At 41.2% G+C, this 24,695-nt stretch overlaps 1 pseudogene; it reads left to right on the top strand.

Moving 5' to 3' along the window:
* Positions 1–24,695, top strand: part of LOC133610863 (SH3 and multiple ankyrin repeat domains protein 1-like) — a 42,590-nt pseudogene that overhangs the window by 14,623 nt on the left and 3,272 nt on the right.

The following is a 24,695-nucleotide window of genomic DNA, read 5'->3' as shown; positions in this document are numbered from 1 at the left end:
TATCATTTGACAAGGCTTATCATGTTAAACTGTAAGTGGGTTGGATATAATTATTCAATACGATTGAAATCAAGAGTAAAAAAATAAAAATATAGTGTTAATATTTGAGTGTGCCTCTCTGTCGTGGAAAAGAGGTCAAAAAGGTTAAGAACCCCTTTTCTGGACTACAGGGTGTCCATAAAGTCTGGGTACAGATGTGCGAATGGTTTTCGGATACATTGGATTCAAATATTAATTTTACTAAAGACTTTGTGTTGTTCAGTGATGAAGCTATGTTTTATGTAAATGGTGAAGTCAACAGACAGAATCTTCGATGCTGGTCTCAACGCAATCCACACTGGGTGGATCCATCCAAACAGCAAGGCAGCCAAAAGGTGATGGTGTGGTGTGGTTTGTGGAAAGCTCAAGTGTTAGGACATTTCTTCTTTGATGAACATGTAACGGGTGAGACTTATCTGAACATGCTGAGAGACAAATTGATGCCTCAAATTGAGCGCCTAGGCGAGGGACTTCCCAACTGGTTTTAGCAGGATGGGGGCCCCTGCCCAATTTGCTACAGCTGTTTTTTCCCACTGGATTGGAAGAAGAAGTAATGTTGAGTGGTCCCCTCGTTCACCAGACCTTTGTCCTTTGGATTTGTTTTTCTGGGGTATGCGAAAAGGGACAAGCGGTAGGAAATGGATGGATGGATGGATGGATGGATGCTGAAAGAGAAAGTTTACTCGATGAAGATTACAGATTTAAACCACATGAGAGAACGCATTACCAGTCAGTGTGCTGAAATCGACGGCAATTCGAACCTATTCCATCGAGTTTAACTGAATTTTGTAAAGCGCATCAAATTATGCATAGAAAATCAGAAAATAATGGTAAAAATATTATTTATCAACATTAGAATTGAATGAAATTGCTTTCTTTTTTATCAATTGTGTTTTTAACCATGTACCCAGAGCTTGTGGACACCCTGTACCGCTGGAAAGGAAATAATAGAGAAGCTCAGATTTAAAAATACCTGTCATGAGAGATCATGACACTCCAAGGACAATTTAGTTGAAAGGTCCTGCTCTAAATAACAATTAAGTAAAGAATCATCAACAAATAGAAATGGGAAATATTTAATGTATTTTTGCAATTGAATAAATGTTACGAATTTTAAAAGTGTATTTGAAAAAAAGCCTGTACACCTAGAGAAGTCTTTGATGGAGAAAGAGAGGGTTTGACCTTGGAACAGATTATTCACATTATTGCCTACATGAAAGACTGTTTTAAATAGAATGATTAACTTTTTGCAGCTGGCTGTAATGTCTGGTCACTTTGAACTTGGGGAAATCATCAAAAACCACAAAGATTTAGACACAGGTGAGTTTTCATGCCAAACTGCTTTGACTGAAAGTCTGCTTCCTTTACTTACATGTAAACTCTGCCGTGCCTCTTTAGTCCCCTTTTTGGAATCACCAAAATATGTCTCCAAGCAAAAAGAAAGCGCCCATACGCTGCCTCTTCCCACGCTCCAGTCCCACCCTTTACTACGTGCGAACAGCGATAACACCATGACCCACTCTGATCCTCCGGTTATTCCCAACAAGACTACAAACGCTCCCAACCCAGCTCAGGTACATACACACTGTATATACACAGCTCTCTTAGCAGGCACAAGACATTGATACGTTGATTATACATACATGTCCTTTAAAACTGACTTTGAAACAACATTGCAAAATATTTATATTTGTAAATTGAGACAACGTCGATGTCCAACGTAGGATCCACGTTGTTGGTTGGGAAATGACCAAATTTCAAAGTTCAAATCAACGCCACAACCTGACATTGAATAAACGCCTTCAAACATCACAATGTTGTATTTGTGTTGTAGAATATTGTTTGGGAAAATACCAAAATTCAATGGTCAAATCAACGTCAGAACCCAACATTGATTAAACGTTGTCAAAAAGCATGTTGTTTCAACATTATGTTTGAGTTGGTCAACGTCAGGACCTAATTCAACAAGTTCCCAGCGTTGTTTTAATGTCTTGTGCCTGCTGGGCTGGTTATATTTTGCTCTTCTTGCATGTGTTTCTGCAGGGCCACCGTAGGGCTTCCATTGGCTTGAGAAGTTCCAGCAGCCCTAGAAATCGCACCCGTTCTCCATCGCGAGGAAGAGGAGGCCAGAGTGACTCAGAGGAGAGGCGCAGGCAGCCACGAGGCAGGCAGGGGTAAGGAGCCCTTGGAGAATAGTTGATTCTCTTTCTAATCAGGTCCTTTTAGGGCCATTTATAAACTCTAGTGAGCTTCAGTTGTCCCACTTACATTCCCCTTCTAATTATAACCATGAGAATGTCACATTGGACTGAGCTGCTGGTGAACATTCTATAAGGGAACAGAAATAGAGGAAGTAGTTATGGCCTCAATATATTTGCAATGGCGTAAACGTATGCTTTTGTAAGAGATTGTTGGTGTCTTGACCTGGTTCCATAGGGCGGCGCCTGCAGGCAGTGGGGGAGGTCAAGTGAAGCGAATGTACAGTGCAGTGCCTGGGAGGGTGTACGTGGCCACTCGGGCCCACTCTGCTAGTGGAGACAGGCAGCTCTCCCTCAACAAAGGGGATAAAGTGAAAGGTGGGATGAGACTCTTAATGCAGAAAAAAAAAAAAGCATCAGCGTCATGTATATGTTTCTTTATGTTGCAGTCTTAAGTGTCGGAGAGGGGGGCTACTGGGAGGGAACGGCGAAAGGTCGCACTGGCTGGTTCCCCTCGGACTGTGTGGAGGAAGTGGCAGCTGGCAGCAAGGACAATCGATCAGGTACAGTAAGACGTGCAATTCCTTAAGATTAATTTGGGTCGGTGAAACACATGACCAGCCAAGCACTCTGGTTGAGAGTTAAGTCGAGCAGTGCTAGCAAATGAGCGAAAAAAAAGCCGGCTGCCCACTCATTGTCCAGCACAGCTCTTAAAGAGGGTATCCGCGGGTCATCAAAAAGCATTAAAAGTCATAAATTGATTTTGCGAAAATGAAGGCCTTCAATGACATTAACAAGCATTAAATTCGATTTCCAGGGGCAATAAAAAATGTATACAATTGTAGGCCTGGGCTGGTTAGTCAATATTAGTCAATTAGATTAGTCAATTAGTCAATAAATCGATCGATAAATGTAAATTAACTCAATAACTTTTCCGTCACTGATACATTTTTATGTCTTTGGCTCTGGCTTCCAAACTGGATACAAGAGGTCTCACTCTGGGCATCGCTCTTAGCATCTTAGCATGTTTATTCGACAGTAGAATTACATGAACAAAGTTAGCCTCTTGTCAATCATCCACAATCTTTGTTTCGGCATGCGTAGGCGGACCTACTTGCAATTCTCTTCCACACGTTTTCCTGTGTATAGTAGTAGTGACAGCAACACTCACTTTAATGTTGGAGCTGGAACTAATCATTTCAATACAAAGGTCACTTTTGAAGTACACATGGCCTCAAAACCGTAGAAGACGTTCGTGAAGGTGGGCTGTGTGAACCCTGCAAATGGTGTCAAAACAAGCTGACCAATCACAGCTCTTTATTTTTTTACTTTATTTCAACAATAGGATACATTAAATATTAAATATAAACAATCAGAATACATACAAAAGTGAACATGTCTCCAAACATTTAAAAAAAAATATGTACACAGAAATATGTTTTCTCTATAAACAAACAGTAAATAGGAAAGTGAAACAAAACTACCATAAGGAAAGGCTGTCTAGGATACACTTATTAGGGATGAAAAATTATACCTATCTATGGTTAATCGCGATTAATCTTGAGTTAAATATGAACATTGCAATTAATCACGATTATTATTTTAATCATTTGACAGCCCTAATACATATATATGTATATATTTATATGTATATATGTACAGTATATACTGTATATATTTACATATATATATATATATATATATATATATATATATATATATATATATATATATATATACATATATTAAAAAAATATATATATGTATATATATATATATATATTTATTTATTTATTTATTTATTAAAAAATGTATATATAATTTATATAGATAATATTTTTGGTTGTTTTTTAAAGACAAAGCTTTGTGTCATTAGTATTGATTGTCAACATTTTTGGCTTTTCTCATTGTGTTTCTTGCTGTTTTCCCCATTTTTACTGGTGTTTTTTTGTTATTTTTTTGCTTTTGGCGATGTGTCTAGGACCAATGACAAACTAGTTACTGGCCTGTATGGATGGCCCCTGTGCCGCACTTTGGGCACTCCTGCTGTAGAGGCTAACTGTTTATGGCCAGTATAGTTGTACTACCGTGGTATATTTGGTCATCCTTTGGTCACATATGGGACGCGAGTCATATGGTTGTCCTACGTCAGAACCGGAAGTGGTAAAACCAGCTGTTCACTTGGCGGGTTTGTTCTGTGTGATGAAAGAAGGGATAAACATGTAAGTCCTTCTTCAGCTGCTGCCTTGTGTTATCACATATTACTGCCTTTGCACAAGTCGATGTTTAGTTTCACAGACAGATATGTATGTATGTGTATATGTGTGTGTGTATATATATATATATATATATATATATATATATATATATATATATATATATACGGTATAAATATATGTATATGTGTATACGGTATAAATATATATATATATGTGTATGTATAGGAGTTTGCATGTTCTCCTCGTGACTGCGTGGGTTCCCTCCAGGTACTGCGGGTTTCTCCCACCTCCAAAGACATGCACCTGGGGATAGGTTGATTGGCAACACTAAATTGACCCTAGTGTGTGAATGTGAGTGCGATGAGGTGGCGACTTGTCCAGGGTGTACCCGTCTTCCACCCGAATTCGGCTGAGATAGGCTCCAGCACCCGCCCGCGACCCCAAAAGGGACAAGCGGTAGAAAATGGATGGATATATATACAGTATACATATATATGTATATATGTATGTATGTATATATATATATGTGTATATATGTATGTATGTATGTGGGGTACAATCACTGACAAAAAAGTCTAAAATAGACCACTTGTCTAATATTCGGTGTCTAGAGATTTATATAAACAAACAAATTCTGCCCAATTGAGTCTGGGTTTTTCTTCCTGTCACTCTCACACACAAGAGACTCGGAGAGAGGCAGCCTCACACAAGAAACCAGATCTATTTTTATTCAGGCCAATACTGTAATTAAATATGTGATTTGTGGCCAAATACTGGATCCTCTTATCACAATTCTATTATAAGTGGAACAAGTGTACTCCACTAAGATCCTATGCAAAAATAACTTATCCCCTGGGGTAGAATCACCCTTTAAGTCGCTGTAATGTCCAACACATATAGAGTCATCTTGACAGGGTCTTTTGCAACCATTCAGTACTGAAGCCACATGCCAAATGAATTAAAGGCAGCCAAATATCATACTGCATAAAAAGACAGGGAAGGTGTCATGACACAAATTGACAAAATTAAAATGTGTTGCAGAGACGCGGAGCGAGAAAGCCAAGAGGAAGCTCTTCCGTAACGTCACTGTCGGGGCATACGACGGCACTGATGGTCCTAGGTAAGACTCCACTCGCCAAGGAGCCAAGTTATAGTACTTAATATATAATGGCCTATTGATATATGGTTGTGGGAAGCATGTATATCTATATTTGTATTACCAGAGAGCAAGGCCGCTTTATTCATCTGATCTAATAAATGTTTGCGTGTATTAAAACACGAGCAAATTCGATAGCGCTCGCAAAGCTAATATACTAAGCTCGTGCAAAGAGGATTGTGTCTCTTAAATTATACAAATAGAGAGCGCAATCCAATTAACGTGCCTGTCTTCATGTATATGCAGAATATACGCTGATTATTGGAAAGCCCACAATGGTGGGAGAAGATGCGTATATAATCAAACTGGCATTCAAATGCCAGAAGGAGGCCATCATGCAATACAACAGATGATGGAGAGAGAGAATCTTCCGTGCTCGTGTCAACAATTGACATATTTCTGTTATATATGTACATGCAAAAGACTCATCTTTTTAGAAAAGTTTACAGCTGATTTTAATCTACAAATTGTGCAATGTTTTTATACATTTCTTTTCTCTTCTATTTGTTTTTATGTCTCTTAAAATGTAGCACTTTGAGATTTGATGTCAAATGAAAAGTGTCCCCTGCGACCCTTAGAAAATGGATGGATGGATGAATTTGGATTGCTCATGATTAACCACAGTTTATTACATGCTTGCATGATTTTAACTAACTTTAAAAAAGACCCCAATATTTGGACACGAATGCATTTTCATTGTCGTCCTAAATTATTATTATTTGTTTTATGTTTTACTTGAATGTATGTCATTTATGTGCTAAAAACTTGGTTTAATTTAATGTCCAGTCACTGTTTTTGAAGTCAAATTTGCCAGCGGGCACACCAGTCGTACTCTCCTTACTCATCTGTACTCTGATGCATTGACCTGATCCCTGACTGTATAACAACACGTGCGGCCTTTCAGGTAACCATCCACGGTTAATGTAAAGGAGTATGTGTTCAAAATAAATTGCGTGATTAATCTGCGTATATACATGATTAATGCGATTATTTTTTGTAAATACTCACATGAGTTAACTCGTTCTTTTTGACAGCCATAATATATATATATATATATATATATATATATATATATATATATATGATATTATATATTATTAGACAAATCATCTGTCCAGCCTTTTCATCTTTGAGCTGATGAATAACTTAAGTGCTGCTTTAGAGACAGGAGACACTGCATTTTTTTTTAAATGCCATAAAAAACTTCTTGCAATATGGGCTTATCTGCTTAGGCTGCTTCCCCCGCGACCCGACTTCGGATAAGCGGATAAAGAGGGATGGATCTTGCAATATGCATATTTTGTGCCTGGATCCTTCCAGCGCACTTTCGCAGTTAGCGTCAGCGTTTCCCAGAGCGCTTTTTTGGCATGCCCCAAAAAATCGGTACATACTATAGTTGTCTGCTGCATGTTTCAAAACATAGCAAAATGCCACAGGTTGGAGCATGATAACATAAATGGGTAGGGATGGGTGTCTCCATGGTGACAGATGCACAGTATGCTACATGCAAAATCCTCATTTAATTGAGGCTGTCTGGACCACTTTTGTACATGCTATTTAGCACTTATTTAGATCTTAGTAGACCAAGCCCTTTGTGTGCAGGTTCACTTGCTTCACCTGCTGTGCTTATGTCTGAATTTGTGCTGCCTTCTGAAACAGTGTATTGTTTTGTTTTTGCAGTACACAGTCATGTTTTTTCATCTTACTTTAGATCCATCAGGCAATTTATGGGCATTAGGCTATACATGTGTTTGCTAGGGAGTTGGTGTATGTATGAATACGTCTTTGTGAGTAAATACATCATGCTGCTGATGATGAGTCATGGGCAGGCTGAGCCGTTGATTGCATCCTTTGGCTAGTGACGGGAAAACATACCCTGGGCTTTTACAGCCTCTTGCACATTAGGACTGACTTGGTCTTTTCACTGTCATTCACGCACACTTAAAAAAAAAAAAAGTGGTTGTGAGGTGAAAGTAAACAGCAACCTATGCGCTGCGTTTTAGCGGCACGGTGGTGAAGTGGTGCTCACTAAAGAACAAGGTGATCCGGTGCATGTTTTCAAGCTTTGGGAGAATGTCAAATATAATGTCACGTAGCAACAGGGTGAGAAAAAGTGTGCTTATGATGACAACTCTGCAATGTTGGAAGGGTGTCAGGTGTGTGTGTGTGTGTGTGTGTGTGTGTGTGTGTGTGTAAATTCAGGGTGGGAATCAGCTGTTAGCCAATCTGTGATACACCAATTATATGTGCAAATGTACTCGCTCTTGTCTATCCATCTTATCTTCACCCATCCCCCACACTTGCAAAGCACCCTTCCTGTCTTCTCACACACAGATTAATGTATATATCTCTATGTTGTCAAACTCCCCGCTATTCTTTTCCTTATTGTCTTGAAAAGATGCAGGGTTCAGACCTGCACGCTCCTCCTCCTCGTTCGCTCTCTCTCTCCTCTTCTGCCACTGCCTGAGCTCCTGCTGTAGGGAGGAAGAGGAGGAGGAGGAGGTGGTGGTGGAGTGCAACGCACAAGGGAAAGGAGGGGGGTGACATGGCAATGGGGGGATGCGGTGAGAGAGATTGCTCTCTCTCCCTCTCTTCTTCGTGGCCGTCACTGGGCCCCAGAAACAGGAGCGTGTGGTTCATTTACAGGTAGCGGCTGTTTCCTCATTCATTGGCTGGCTATGGATGTGAGGAGAGGACAATGGAGAGAGGGGAGAGGTAGATGATGCTACTGACGGGCCGTGTCGTTTTCCAAGACAGAATTCATGTGCTGTGTGTGTGTGTGTTCTGTGCGTGCGTTTGTCTCTCAGAGCGAGCGTGATCAAGTATGCGTGGGTCCCGCATTTTAACGTTTTGTGGATGTCCGTCAAATGTAAAGTGGCTAGATTGTAGACTGCTGCATGCTTATTCCTGTGGACCATGTGTTGGTGCTTGAAAGAGAAAACACATAGATGCATTTCAGTCAGACATTGTGGGTGTCTTTCATTGTCTTTCAGCTCTTTGAGTCATAATTTCCTTGAAGCAGATGTTGCTCATTGAATTGCACCTCCTATTTATACCTGTCTCTTTAAAAATACCAGTATTGTGTGTGTACGCCACGCATAATCGACGTGTGTTATGTTCACTGTGCGAAAGGATTAACTTCAGTATGCGTTAATGTGCATGCGCCTATGTATAGTACATTAAGAGAAAAAGGTGGTTTTGTCATAGCACATCTGATGCTGTGGGAATACCACCTATGTGCATGCGCTGAATATTCAATACATCTGCTTTCTCAATGTGTGCCACCAACATCCATCAAGTGCATCACTTGTTTTGTGCGGCTATTGTCCCCTACTAACACTCTCGCCTCAGCAGTCGAATAGTTAAAAGGCTGCTTTTTCTCATATGATTCAGGTGGGTGCTTTCTGGTATCCTTCTAGCTGAAAGCTATAGTGGTCCTGCTGGCCGCCCGGCATGATCCAAGGACATTTGTGCTTTTGAATGCTCCCATTTGCAAGGCCAGAGTTGTCAATGTGGGGATTAAGGAGCTGAACAGCTGACATGCAAAAGAGCAACCAAACGTATCCCTGCGAACCACCTGGAGGACCAACACAACACCGGTTTGTCCGCTTCCCCCCCTGCCCCCCATTGTAGAAGTGGCTACATGAAGAGCCCAATGGATCCATCCATACACCCACTCCATGTTTCTTTGATCTTCAGAGCGGGATTGCATGATGGAGGACAGGGTGATAGAAAAAGGAATGAGGTGTGAGGAACAGATGGCTGGAAGGCGGCTGAAGCGTTGGCGAAATCAGTAACATTGATGGAGAACACGCAAGGGATGGACCTCAGTGAGGGAAACTAGTCGTCGTCTGTTCAGTGCTAAAGTTATCGCTTGGTGACTGTATATTCGGCCCTCTCTGTGCCTTTGGGATTCTACAGGAATGGTGTCACATTTTCAATCAGGTTGTTAAGTTTGGGTCAAAATGGTTGACACACTGTTGTTGTTTGCACTTGGCATCTACAATTCTGGACTGAAGTCTTCAGACTACTTGCTAAATCTTCCCCAGGTCACTCAAATGAATACAAGGGACTACACCTGTTTACCACTTTATAAAAATACTCAATTACTTGGAAAGCTACGATTATGATTGTAATTCAGGAGTTTTTCAAAGTGTTTGTCAATAAGCCTTCCTTCAGAGGGAAAAATAAGGTTGCAGCCTTCTCTACTCTACAAAACCTGAATTTCTTTCACATTTTTTCTGGCGGCTGTTTGCTTACCCCAGTCTCCCTCACCTGTAGGACTAAAGTAAGCTTTGCAAGTGTATTTCCTTATTTTGTGGGAGACCCGCCTTGAATTTTTAAAAACACTAGCTGTAGTATAATACAATCATTTTTTATCATATTTATATTAATAACACTAGTCTTGGTTCTTTACCCTACAAAGGTCAGTTAGCCAAATTATTCTTATTAAAATAGATTGAATGTAATTCCCTTTAATGCAGAGCTTAATTGAAATATAATACAAGTGTTCCCGTTTGCATGTAACAACAAGCATAGTAGTTTGTTTGTATATCAAAATATTTCTGATGGGAAATAATGTAAATCCAATTTTTTCAATCCAGACCCCCATCCTCCAAAAATGCAAAATGCTTTTTATCAGGCTCAATTATAGCTTTACATGCAGAAAGCAAAGCAAAATGCTTATAAATAACAAATGAAATGGGTAATGAACATTTATCGTCACTTTTACTTTTATTTAAGACTGTTGACGTTAATGAGCGGAGAGGGAGGAGTAAAGGGATAAAGAACCCCATGAATGCCATCTCCATACTTTGCTACGACTTCCTACTTGAATTCAGCAGTGTCTCTCGCCTTCTTTATCAAAGTGTTGGCACTTGTGTTGTAACTAAGAACACACAAATTGTGTGGCTGTATTCTTACATGAGTTTTACGTCAAGTGATGCAATCGACAGCTTTGGGCCCTCTGGAGCGAATAAGCGCCATACAGTGGTACCTCAACTTAAGTGTTTTGAGATAAGAGCTGTCTCTCAGCTAATTATGTTTTGTTGTTGCAAGAAAAAAAATTGGTTACAAGCATCCCCTTTATAATTTGGCATAGAAAATGCCAGAGTGAACACCATAAGATCAGACCAAAACATCTGCTCTTACTTCCTAGCATTAGCTTATAGTCAGAGATTGACATAACTTTGTCTTTCAACCATGGTAAGGAAGAAAGTAAGTCTGAAGGACAGTGCTGAGAAGAAGTGGATTATATTAATTGAATTAGAAAAAAAACATTAACCTGTTGCCAATTTCGCAAAGCAATTAGAGCAACTCACTGCTAGTCTGCACCATATTAAAGCATAATTGATTGATTGATTGATTGATTGATTGATTGAAACTTTTATTAGTAGATTGCACAGTACAGTACCATATTTTTCGGACTATAAGTCGCAGTTTTTTTCATAGTTTGGCCGGGCTCCAGTGCGACTTATATATGTTTTTTTCCTTTTTTATTATGCATTTTTGGCAGGTGCGACTTATACTCCGGTGCGACTTATACTCCGAAAAATACGGTACATATTCCGTACAATTGACCACTAAATGGTAACACCCGAATAAGTTTTTCAACTTGGGGTCTACGTTAATCAATTCATGGTAGAATGAGTAACACCAGCCAAGAATGTTAAAATAACATCAAAACGGTCAACATTTATCTATGAAAACATGAAAAAGTTGTCTATGGTGTTTTTGACTGAGAAGCAGCTCAAAGGACACCCCGTAAATGTCAATTCTCCAAGGTAAATACTAGGGCCGTGAATATTTGGGCACTACATGATTTGATTCAATTCAATTTATGGAGGTAACGATTCAATTAAGAGTCAATACTTTTTTAATAACATTAGGTGACAGTTCTATGATTAGCTACATTCCTCCATAAAATACATAAACAACTCTGATACATTTCTATATTACTTGAAAGAAAACTAGTTTTGTTTAATTTAATTCTGCTAAAACATTTAATAAAGGGGCTGGACAGGACAGATTAAAAAATATATATATAAAAGGTGTAAATCTCGCGCCAGGTCGTACCCATATCCGCAGCAGGTCTCCAAGGTGAACAGCCTCTGGCATGTTAGAACTAAATGTTTTAAATCGATTTTTTATTTTTTTGAATCGATTAAGAATCAATTCATTCGAAAATCTTTTTTTTTTTGACACCCCTAGTACTGTACATTATTATTACATTACTTCGTAAGACTATTGTAGTTATTAGTACTACATTCTATTGTATTGTTTTCATACACTATTTCTTGTCTAAAAGTGTGTTTTCTTTTTAAAAGGCAAGTTACAGTACATGTTAAAAATTTGCTGTTTTAGGGGGCCAAGCACCAACAAAATTAAAAATTAGATTTTGATGGGAGACATTGATTTGAGATACAAGTGTATCAGTGTTCCGTGACACTGACTCTAAGGTTTTCATTGACTATAATGGGACTATTCTTGTGTGTTACAACTTTATTTGGCCCCATGGTGGGTTATTTAAAAAGGCCCCCACGTGCGTCTAATCGTACTAAAACCAAGACATATTTTTGATGAAAATTGTTGCCCAAAACCGAATCATACTAAAACCGGGGCGCATAAAAACTAACTTACCGCTGTAACAGAATCATGAATCAGTTACTACACTGCTCATACTTGCAATATAAGATTTCATTAGTGTGGTGTCTGTTTAGTCTTCCAGGGCCACTGTAGCTTAGAGCATGTTTGTGGAGGACGTTTAGAGGGCTTGTCCAAGCTCCACTTGTCCATAATCGAAAGTGTCATGTATGTATGACTGCTTGTGGTTGCGCTGCAGTCACTAAGGCTGCATCCTTGCTAAAGATGCCAGGGGCTTTGAAGCTAACGCGGCCGTTTAGGTGCATTTTGTAAGTTAGCGCTCTTTGAAGTGTATGCACACATTTTCTTCATGTTCAGCTGGATCTGTACGAAATGTCATCTCATAGTGCTTTTCTTCCCATTGTGTCACTAACTCGGTCATTGTCATTGTGCACCGCTGCTGTTTGTTGTGCCACCGACCTTTCCTTTGCTGCAGTGTGGTTTCATAATGTGATGCAGTTTTTTCCTAAATGGACAAAAGCACTTTTCTGTTACAATAGAAGTCAAATGACTCTACTGTGCTTTTTTTGCACTTAACAGTGACTACATCATTAAGGAGAAGACAGTGCTCCTACAGAAAAAAGACAATGAGGGTTTTGGCTTTGTGCTTAGGGGAGCCAAAGGTGAGCACCCACAAACAATCGCAAAAAATATTTATTTTTGGTTTAATGTGTGGTTTCTTAATCAGTGTTTTTCAAAACACCCATTCATGCTCACCTTTTCTACATATTCCCCACAGCTCAGACTCCCATAGAGGAATTCACTCCGACGCCAGCGTTCCCAGCGCTGCAGTACCTGGAATCGGTCGATGAGGGGGGCGTGGCGTGGAGGGCCGGCCTCAGGATGGGGGACTTCCTCATCGAGGTACGAACCAGCCCCACAGGTCAAGTGGATTTCATTAAACCGACCTCATATAATTAGGTCAGTTCGTTAAATCCTGCAATCGGGCTTGTGTTTCCACTGGAGGGTGTGATCTGTCACAAGTGAGACGTCACTGCAGTGGAGTACAGAAAAGTGTCAGTAAGCAGGAGGGGTGTTCGGCCGACGCCAATACCGATACCGATCACATGTATTAACTGTAAATTATTCAATGTATTTATGGTGAGTGCCGTTGACAGTTTACCAATACCAACACAGTATTTTAAACTAGTTAATATTCTTTTATACAGTATTACATTCAATCATTTGATCAAAACAAAGTCAATAGTTGTTACGTTCCCAGATGGCTTAGAGTCTAGGGATTGCAGGAGAACGCAACATAAAAGTGTATAAACCAAATGAGTTATAAATTAAAGACACAGAAGCCAAGAATTGAAAACAAAAACTAGTGTTATTGAAAAGTAACCAATGCGGGGGGGGGGGGTACAACAAGACACAACACTAGCCTAGCTTGGGAATACAGGTGCTGTCAAAGAAATGAACAAAACATACCAAAATACACCTCTAGAAAAGAAAAGGTAAGCTGACTAACTGAAGCTATTTAATTAGCACAAACCAAAACCTACCTATCTACTCTAGCCAAAGAGGGGGTCCAAAACATACAAGGGTGACAGCCACCACTAAGCCTGGTGTCTCTATACACAAACAAATCCTACGTGTGTAGTGTATAGAGGCCTCTGTCTAACTTTTCCCAAGACTAGGCTACAGATACTTACAAAAGTTCAAAGGTCAAGAAAAATGAAGACCAAAAAAACAACAACAGGTGGCACAAGTGTAGCAAAAAGCTTAACAAAAATGATTACCAAACAAGATAGCGCCAAAGACAAAGTAGCGTCTCTCAAAGTTCCACACAGCATGTCAGAAAAAGAATCCACCCTGATCCAGTGGTGAGCAGGTGATTTTAAACAGGCTGGGAGGATGAATGGTGGTCCGGGATTGGCTGGCTGATTAGCAGGTGAAACGAGGAGCAGCTGGGATTAGGAACCGGTTGATTGGCAGCAGAGGCAGTTAATGAGTGTGACCTGTACAAATAAATAGAAGAAGAAACACAAAACAAACAAACCACCACTACGTGGAACGTAACAATAGTACATAACTAAACAAAAGCAAAAACTACTTTCCACTACTCATTTTAATTGTTTGGTGTTTGCCCTCAAAGTCCTCCTGTCTCCAGGGAATTATTTGTAAACATTAAAGAGGCTTTTTGCAACATTTACACACATGCATAGAGGGCGCCAACTTTCCAATGTATTTTACACAGTATATCCCGCCCTCTCACAGTTTCTCATACGTAATGACGTAATTAGCTTTAGGTGTTGTTAGCTAATAACAGCAGTTTGGATAGCTAGCGTTAGCTGTCACAAAATGTATATTCTATCATGACTGCAAATTGTTCGTTGCGTCTCTTGGATTGCTTTTGTACGTGTGCACGCGCTCCTTGCGCGTACATGTGACAAGACTGGGTGAGTGACCGCCATAAACACCAATCATTTTATTCGGGCCGGTAAAAATTGTTATGACATAAACTTTGTAATTGTGAAAAGTATACACAATTGTCAAACAAATGTGTTCTATTAAACCACTAATGGTAGCATAAGCAAGGTGATGGTGTTCTTGTTATATGTTTTGCTTTGAGAAATGTTACTGTGAGGGAGTTGCAAACAGCACCTTTAACAAAAAAAACTGATTTTGAGAAATGAGAACATATCGACCTAATCAGGCTAGTATTGATCATACTCTAATACTGCCCTGGGTATCGACATAATGATACTTGATAACGATACTTAAGATAGTAAGAAATGCAGTTTATTTGCTCTAATGGAGTTGATTATTTTTATCTTCGGGCAGAGGTTCCACACTGTGTATGGAGACACTTAATTAGCCGCGAGCTTGTCAGCCCAGATACAAAAAATACATTTGTACCTTTTGTGATCGGCGATTAAGTACTTTTTCGGCCGAAACTGATCTGTGTCAAATTGATCAGCACATCCTTAATAAGTAGTAGGGCCGTCTTCGACTAAAGACTTTCATTATCAAATATGATTCGTCAGATTTTGCCCATCGTCGACAATCAGTCAGATCTATGGTGTGTTTTTTAAGAGAAATGAACAGATGGTGATACTGTATGTAGTAGTGTATGCTGACTGGTTACTGGGGGTCAGTAAAGTCACTTAAAAAAGGGCTCTAGCACTTAAACGTAAATATTCCAAAGTTAATTAAATGTACTTATGAAAGGAATCTTGTACAGTCTTATTAAAGTGAACAAAAGAAAAACTAATTTCCACCTCAGAAAAAGAGTAAACCACAGTATGTGAGGACCTTGGCTCTGGCGCATAGCACAAAGACGACATCAAACTTGAATAAGGGATGTAAAAAAACTTTTCTATATGCGAACCTGCAGAAGGATCATTACCCTTTTCAAGAGGAAAGCCACATCGACCAGAGGCGCGTGTTAGCAGTAGCACGGCAAGCTCTATGTCTGACTGTGTAGTGGCTTGACGAGCCTCAATTACGTCTCCCATGTTAGAACATCCTACCAACACTATTAGTAAAATATTATTGTGTACGGACAAATTGATTTTATATAATAAGAGCTGTGTGAGGCTAAAACACGCCAGCTGATTTTAGAGACGTAACGCGACCGTGCTGAGAAGGTCTGACAGCCGAAACTAGGAATGATGTTTTAACTCTCTAAAAATACTTGTCTGCGCACAATAATATTGTTGTAATATTTGAAGAAGACATAAACATGAATGGATCTTCCCAACACATCTGCTGTACGCAGGTCCCAAGCAGATATTAACTCACCTCCCTACCACAAAGGGGGGAAGGACTGCAAGGTTCATAGTCTAATCAGAGCAGTATTACTTGCTGACATTAATTTCAGGGCATTCAATCGATCGCAACTGGACTGCTTGGTTTGTCTTGCAGGACGTTTCGCCTCATCCGAGTAGACTTCATCAGTTCGTGCTCATAGATTGGTCAGATCTAGTCTAGCGACAGATCTAGACTAGCGACAGATCTAGTCTAGCGGCTGGTGCCGAAAACCCAAATTTTTATACTCCATGACCAGGAGGGTTTTGTAGTATAGACGCTAGACTAGATCAGACCAATCTAAGTCTATGAGCATGAACTGATGAAGCCTCCTCGGATGAGAGGCGAAGCGTCTTCCAAGAAAAACCAAGCAGTTCAGTTGCAATCGATTGAATACCCTGAGCTTACAATGACCTGGATGAATGAGAACATTCATAGACTTCCTGACATTAAAAAACTAAAATCAGATTATTTGATCTGTGCTGAACCAAACCATTCTGCCCCCTGGAATCAGCAACTTTAAACATCTGACCTCTTCTGTTAATATTTCGCAGGTGAACGGTCAGAATGTGGTGAAGGTAGGACACCGGCAGGTGGTCAACATGATCCGACAGGGTGGCAACAGCCTAATGGTGAAAGTCGTGATGGTTGCCAGAAACCCTGAGCTGGAGGATACGACTCGAAAGAGAGGTTTGCGTCACATTTTTCTAGCTTCCAAAGATGGCATGTTTATTTCGACATACACGCCATGTTGCTGTTAGTGGCGACTGCGTGTGTATGCAAGAAGTTTTTTTCAACATCAAATCTGCATTTGGCTGGCTTCCCTTGGCAGCCCCGCAGCAGACGAAAAGGCTGACTCCTCCTGCCATCGCCCTGCGCTCCAAGTCAATGACATCAGAGCTGGAAGACATGGGTAAGATGACGAGTACAAACAACCGGATGCTGAAGAAGGGACTGGAAAGAACATACACAAAAGAAAATATGTTCTTATGTCTTCCATGGAGTTTTTTTTTAATGGGGACCTATTATGCAAAACTAACTTTTCTTACCTATTTGTACTCGCTGTTGTTTATTTGGGATCTGCAAAAGTCCCGAAAATTTTAAATCAAATCGTGAAGGCATTGCAGAGATATTTATAACACAATATTGCCTTCTTTCCTACTTCCGCCAAACGAGCTGTTTGGAATTTGCACAATTGGTGACGTCACAAATTGGGAAAACCGTGAACAGGTTATTCAAATATAGTATATATGTGCCGAGAGTGCCTTGCATGCGCCCGCCATTATTGTCCGCGCTGTAGCCAATAAGCTCCTTTTTCGCTATCCTCTTGTTGTGGGTAGACTAGCTCGTACATACACATGTATCCTCTGCTGTTGCCATTTCTAATACGAAGTAGCGTGTAGTTCTAACTTATATCTGTCAGTAGACTCGCTATGCAAGCGCTAAAAACTACAACAAAGTGGGCAGGGAGAAGACGCTGTCAAAGTGGAGGCATTAAATAAGACCACCCAAAAAACGTCGCATCCTGAAGAGGCGCTCATAAAGCGGCTCAAAAACAGTCCTTAAAACACAATTTTTGAAAAAAAAACCACCATTGAATGTTATGTAGACCAGACAAAAGTGTTTTGAATGCTTTAAAGGGGTCATTTTATAACTGTTTCTACAGTTTCTTATACACCATACAAGTATTAGTCATTTGAGCGTATGGGCACACAGCAAAATATTAAGTGTGAACAAACAAGGACAAGCAATATGAACGTTATTTGTTATGTGACTCAACTAACAATTTGTTTCCTCCCTCACAAACCAAATGTGCTGCTCGATAGTGGAAAAAGGTGGGAGAATCACAAAAATGAAATGCTCTTATTGTCATTTCCCCGTCACCATCACCTCTGCATTCACACCATCTTGTGTCTGAGTATGTATTCCATCCCTTCATCTGCAGTATGAACTTTAGCGACACAGCAGTTCTCTTCACACCTATACCTTATCTTTCCCAATTATGTATGCTGCAGCTAACTCTCCGTGGAAAAAGAAAGCAGGTGAATATCAGGCAGTATCATTGACTCCATCAAGCCCCAGGGCCTTAATTAAGAGTCCTTTGATGCTAGCGTCTCCTCTGTCTCTGTCTGTCCCAGACTACGAGTCCTCTCAGGGTGCTGATAAGAAGAGGACAGTCTATCAGATGGCACTGAGTAAGAAAACAGTTTTTGTCATGGAGTGTTTTTGCACCTTCAGGGATCAAGAGAGATGATGGTTGAAACCTTTCTTTTTATCTGGCTCACCTTTTTATTCTTTGTCTCTTCTCTTCTGCTGCTGTTTTATTTTTTTTTCTTAGATAAACTGGATGAAATCTTGGCTGCTGCCCAGCACACAATTACGTCAGACAACCAAGGCCAGAGAGGTCATGCAGGCAAGAGAGACCGCAGCAAGAGTATTGTTCCCAATGTCTCCAATGAGGTATTTTTGCAACCCATAAGAAACGCTGCCAGTTCTGTTATCATAATTTGGCATTCTTCATGCTTTTTTTATTTTTATTTGGAAGGTGCTGTTTTTCCTTAAATGCGTCAGCTGTGTACTTCTTTCCCACTCCTGCAGAGTGTTTCTGCACTGCTTTAGGCAATAGCACAGACTTAATCATGGACGTGACTAATGCAGAAATGATTCCCATCTATAATGAAGCGTGGCCTTTCTCTGTCTTCTAGTTGTGGGGGTGCTTAGCTGCCCTCACAGCCTTTTACTGAAAATGATTGACAATGGACCACCCACAAATCTGACACAGGTTTTGGCCGTTTGTTTAGTTTATGGGTGTACAAATAGTCTGCTTCCTGCTTGTTCTTATTTTATTATACCCCCAAAGTAATAGTTTTGATTACTTTAGTTCACCAATTTATTTAGAACACAACAAACCATCTACAGATATACACAATTCAAACCAAAAAAAGCATCTCTAATAGAATATCTTCCATCCATCCATTTTCTACCAATTGCCCCTTGCTGAGTCGCGTTGGGCTGGAGCCTATCCCAGCTGAAATCGGGGCAAGTCGCCACCTCATCGCAGTGCCAACACAGACAGACAACATTCACACTCACATTCACACACTAGGGCAATCTACAAAAAACAATAGTATTAGTATAAAAAGAAAAGAAACTTGGTGTGTGTCTGAAAAGGAGCAGGAATAAGCAAAAGCTTATACAGATAATCTGATTCATAATCATCAATACAATACATAATCTTGAATAATACTTGACAACATTAACAGGATACATATCATTCACATATACTTTCAATAATAAACCCACTCATCATTTAATCAAATGTAGTTTGTATAAATACATTACACCATTTTTTGTATGCTTTGTTAGATTTTTCTCATCCAATTGTACTCCACTAAGTCAACCCACACATACTTTTAATTTTAAGAGTCGCGTTAACACAAGGATGATTTAAATTCAATTTACCCCTCAAATTATATTTTGTAACTCTAAACATTTACGGGATGTTCGGTGGTAGTAGATTGTTTATTGCTTTAAAAATTACTTGTGCAGTTTTAAACTTCTCCAGAGCAATACATTTTTTGTGACTTTAAAAATAGTACATTTGTGTGTTCCCTGTACCCATCATTGTTTATTATTCTCAGTGCTCTTTTTTGTAATATGCAGAATTTTTGTAAGTTGATCTTGTAAGTATTACCCCAAACTTCCACACAACAGTTAAGATATGAAAATATTAGTGTACAATAGTGTGTGCAAGCTTTTATGGTTCAGGATGTGCTTTGTTTTTCCCAAGATTGCAATACTTTTTGCTTTTTTTACCACTCGGGTGTTTGATGTGAGGTTTCCAGCAGAGCACACCCAAAAACGTACATTATAATGTAATGTAATTAATGAAAGAACAATATGTTCTTTCATTCTTAGTGTTATCAGTTTCCAGTTTTAATTAATTTGTACATTTGTGTGTGTCTATTATACTCATATTTTCTCTCAACTCTGTGCCAAGTCAACATACGAGCTACAGCCCACAGGGAATGCAGTGCTGTCCAGACCTGGTTTTACCTACAACCAAGCACACTTTCAACCAGCCCAGCATGCAGTAATGATGCGTCAGAAATCTATTGGTAAGACTGTCAAAAGCATAATTTGCCTTTTGAAGTCAAAGTTTGTAGATGTTGTGTTCTTGTGCTCAGGTATAACTGAGGAGGAGAGGCAGTACCTTCACCCACCTGCGATGAAGTTGGCTCGTAGCTTGTCAGTGCCAGGACCGGAAGAAATCCCCCCGCCCCCAAATACATCAGCGCCAGAGCCACCTTTAACCGCCGGCCCTCATCCTGTGAGGGGACCTGCCATGCCTATACCTCCTGTATCGCAGGCCCACTTCCAGCTCCACTCCCAACCAGGGCAGCCTAATCAATGGGAAAGAGGAGGTGGGATGAACCAGCAGGTTATGGCCCCCACGCTCCGCAGACAATCTGAAGGACTGTGCGGCAGGGAGCAAGAGGCACCCAGGCGAGGTGGTGGCAAGATGGGGGGATTAAGAAGAGGCTACAGTAGCGCTACACCACCAACAAGTGCTAAACCCAAGGCTCAGCAAGCCCCGCAGCATCATCCCTCTCGAGAACAAGGTGGAGGGACAGGCAGGGGGACAGCCCGCAGGGGAGGACGGGGAGCTTTGACAAAACAATCTAAAGTTGAGGATGGACTGCGACAACATCGGGGAAAAGGTAGTGCAGGCAAAGAGAAGACCTCCATCCCCATCCCAACAATCATCATCAAAGCTCCTTCCACCAGCAGCAGTGGCCGAAGCAGCCAGGGAAGCAGCATGGAGGCTGAGGTCCCGCACGGTGCAGAGGCCCACACACCTGCTGAGCAAACTCCGGAAAGCCCAAAGTCCACTCCGCCTTCACCACTCACCTCAACGCCACCTCAACCCCCAACATCCTTGCCTCAATCGATTGCTTCTCCTCCGGTTTCTATGAAGCAAAACCTGGAGAACGTAGACTACACGTCAACATTTGGAAGCGGAGGGGCACGCAGGGAGAGAGAACGTTTCCGCGACATGAGAAGAAAAAGTGCTTCTTTCTTCCTCTCATCGGAGGAAGACATCCAAGGGGAGGCCGGAGGAGGCGCGGGGGAGGGAGGAGAAGCGTTAAGTGCAAGGATTCAACCGCTGCAGAGCTCTCAAATGGAAGTACCAACTCCTCGACTCAGACCATCCAAGTCTATAGATGAGGGCATGTTTTCTGGCGACAACTATGTCCACTATTCCAGCAGCATGCCCCCAGCCTTTGGCCTTCCAGAGTATTCATCTCCTGTCTTCAGTCAAGATGGTCAACCCAAGTCGGCTCCATCAATGTACGGCTCCCAGCCTGCTACTACTTTCATTCACCCGCTCACAGGCAAGGTTCTGGATCCTTCATCTCCACTTGGGCTTGCGCTCGCCGCTAGGGAGCGCGCCCTCAAGGATGACCGCAGGACTCGGCGAGAGGAGAGACACTTTGGTCGACAGCAGTCCACAGTGGGAGCGTTCACCACCCCAGCTCAAACCCCAACGCCCTCTCTTTTTGCAACGCCTACACAATCCACCTACACATCACCTGTCTCCCTCCACTTGAGCTCCCCCAGTGCAACCACCTCACCCGCGTCTCTAAGTCGGCCTCAGTCACCTAGAATTTTACGCACGGGAGGAGGAGGGGAGAAGATAGAGAGGGACAGGGATGGAGGATCTAGAGAGGGTCTTAGAGTTCGTTTCTCTGAGGACAAAAACAGCCAATATTCGAGCCAATATTACCCAGAAAACCCCAGAGAGAGTGAAAAGGAGACACATGATAGTAAACATGTTCAACCCATACAGGCTCATCCACATCCAGGTCAGGCTGCCCCTCGCAGGCCTTCCTTTCTGCAGATGGACAATACTCCTAACACTAACTACATCCCTCAGTACACCGTCCAGACAGCACATGCACAGGCCACTGACTATATGGGGGGGACAAAAGCGGAAACCAGCAACTTGGGAATGGTGGTACTGCCTCCTCCAGCTCCCTCTATAGACATAGATGAAGAGTTTGTCTTTGCAGAACCTTTGCCTCCGCCTTTACAGTTTGCAAATGGTAAGAATGAAAGAGTGAAGGATTACCACCAGCAGTTCCAACACATTAGTCAACGATCTGCTCCACCACCACCTCCTCTTCCATCTCCTAAACCCTCCAGTGTTCCCCAATCTTCTTCGCAGGGGGGTGACTCTGCCACCTCCAGCCTTACCTCTTATGACAGTGAGGTGGCTAACCTGACACAAGCTGCTCTCTCGCCGTCTTCACCATCTCCACAGATATACCCTCCCACCTCCACAAGCACCTCCACTGCTGCCACATTGCTACACAGACCCCAACCCATGTCCCATTCTCACACATATTACAGCGGCCCTGACGACCCAGTGGCGGGGGGTTACACCACAGCCCACGACAGAGGCACGGCCACCCTCACCACTACCATGACATATGCCACCACTACTATGACAGCCACCGTGGCCGCCTCAACCACAACAACCTCTACGGCTTCGGACTACAGCATGATTGTGGGAGGACACAAAAGTGGCTACAGCACAGGGGGGAAAGCAGCTAACCACATACACTACCCTGCCAATGTACCCCAAAGTGGAGAATGGCAGGATGCAGTGGTGGATTCTGGGATTGAGGAGCTGGACAGTCACAGCAGCAGTGACCATCATATCGAAATACTTGGATTGACAGGGCTGAGAGGAGAAAGGAGTCGAGGTGAGGGAGAAAGAAGGGGAGTGCCTCAAGATCCATCCACAGCTTACTCAGGTGTGCAAACATTTGAGATACAGAACACCAAACTGGCAAACCCTGCGTTTCCAAAGATGACCCATTATAAGGAGGGGGGAGGGAGGGTCTTGCCTGTTGCACTACGTAGGCAAAACAGCACCAACCCTGCTCCTTTACAACTGCATAGACATAACATCCCAGACAATATCAGGTTAGATGTAGCGCTACCTGATGAAGGGAGACATATGCAGAATAGAGCCAGAATGGGGGACGACTTCAGCGCCACTCTGGCTGCCTGCTTAGACAGGCCTGTTGAGCCTCGGTCAGCGGGCTGGGGCGAAGTGGACGATCATGGGCATCTCCAGAGAGGCGCTATGGCTTTGGATGGACGCAGGCTTCACTCACCTCTGTCAGGTGTAAAGGCGAGCATCATCAACGAGCTGAGCTCCAAGCTTCAACACATGAGTAGCATGAGGAGTATGGACGACTGGGGACACGCCCCCAAGTCACCCACCATGCACAGGTTGGTTATTTATTTTTCAAAAAAGATTTGCTTCTTTGTTGAGGTTTATGTTTGTTTTATACACTGCAAAAAGTGAACTGTAAGATATCTAATGTGGTTTAAAGTTCAGTTTTTTGTGGTGCAGTGGTGTGTGCAAAAGCCCTAACTCGGCACCACTTGGTTTGCATGTATAAATCTGCAGACCCCAAATATCTTTACAGGGTGGATAACGTCTTATATTGAGGTCAAATCGATATTTCTGACTACAAGATTACCAGGCACATTCTATATTTGACCAATTTCTGTTTCTTTACCAATAATACGTAATAAAATCTGAAATATACTTACTTCCTTAACCCTCAGGGTATATTCTGCTCTTTTTCGTCCTTTCAGGTAAATCTTCGCTCTATTTTTGGCCATAACTTTGGTTGTTACTCCGAATGGAAATGTATTTTCCTTATGGGTTTTTTTTTAAGTTAAATTTGTATTATATTTTATTTCACATTCTTTCATACATCAAGGATACACAGGGATATTTACAAACATGTCTCAAAATTTTGATTTGTTTGTACTTTTTTTCTTTTCTCCAATCTCTTGAATCTAAAGGCATAGGGACATTTTAAAACGCATGCAGCACTAGATAAAGCAGCTGGGTGCTGACCATTCATGATACTGCAAATACAATGTATGTGTACTGCCATTGTGGAGATGATCAAAAAAATCAGCAGCTTGCCTACAGCCACAGCTGTTGATGCCAATCAAATTAAAATAAAGATCCATTTGCTTTTATTTGCCATGTACCCTCCGACTATAGAAGAATTGCAACATTTACAGTACTCAGAAAATATATCATGATTGTCAAAAACAAATAATTTTTTACCTTAATGTAGAATATTTGAACTTGCTCAGAATATATATATATATATATACAGGTAAAAGCCAGTAAATTAGAATATTTTGAAAAACTTGATTTATTTCAGTAATTGCATTCAAAAGGTGTAACTTGTACATTATATTTATTCATTGCACACAGACTGATGCATTCAAATGTTTATTTCATTTAATTTTGATGATTTGAAGTGGCAACAAATGAAAATCCAAAATTCCGTGTGTCACAAAATTAGAATATTACTTAAGGCTAATACAAAAAAGGGATTTTTAGAAATGTTGGCCAACTGAAAAGTATGAAAATGAAAAATATGAGCATGTACAATACTCAATACTTGGTTGGAGCTCCTTTTGCCTCAATTACTGCGTTAATGCGGCGTGGCATGGAGTCGATGAGTTTCTGGCACTGCTCAGGTGTTATGAGAGCCCAGGTTGCTCTGATAGTGGCCTTCAACTCTTCTGCGTTTTTGGGTCTGGCATTCTGCATCTTCCTTTTCACAATACCCCACAGATTTT

The sequence above is a fragment of the Nerophis lumbriciformis genome, linkage group LG11 (genome assembly GCF_033978685.3).
Source record: "Nerophis lumbriciformis linkage group LG11, RoL_Nlum_v2.1, whole genome shotgun sequence".
Lineage (NCBI taxonomy): Eukaryota > Metazoa > Chordata > Actinopteri > Syngnathiformes > Syngnathidae > Nerophis > Nerophis lumbriciformis.
This window is presented reverse-complemented; position numbering and strand designations above follow the sequence as displayed.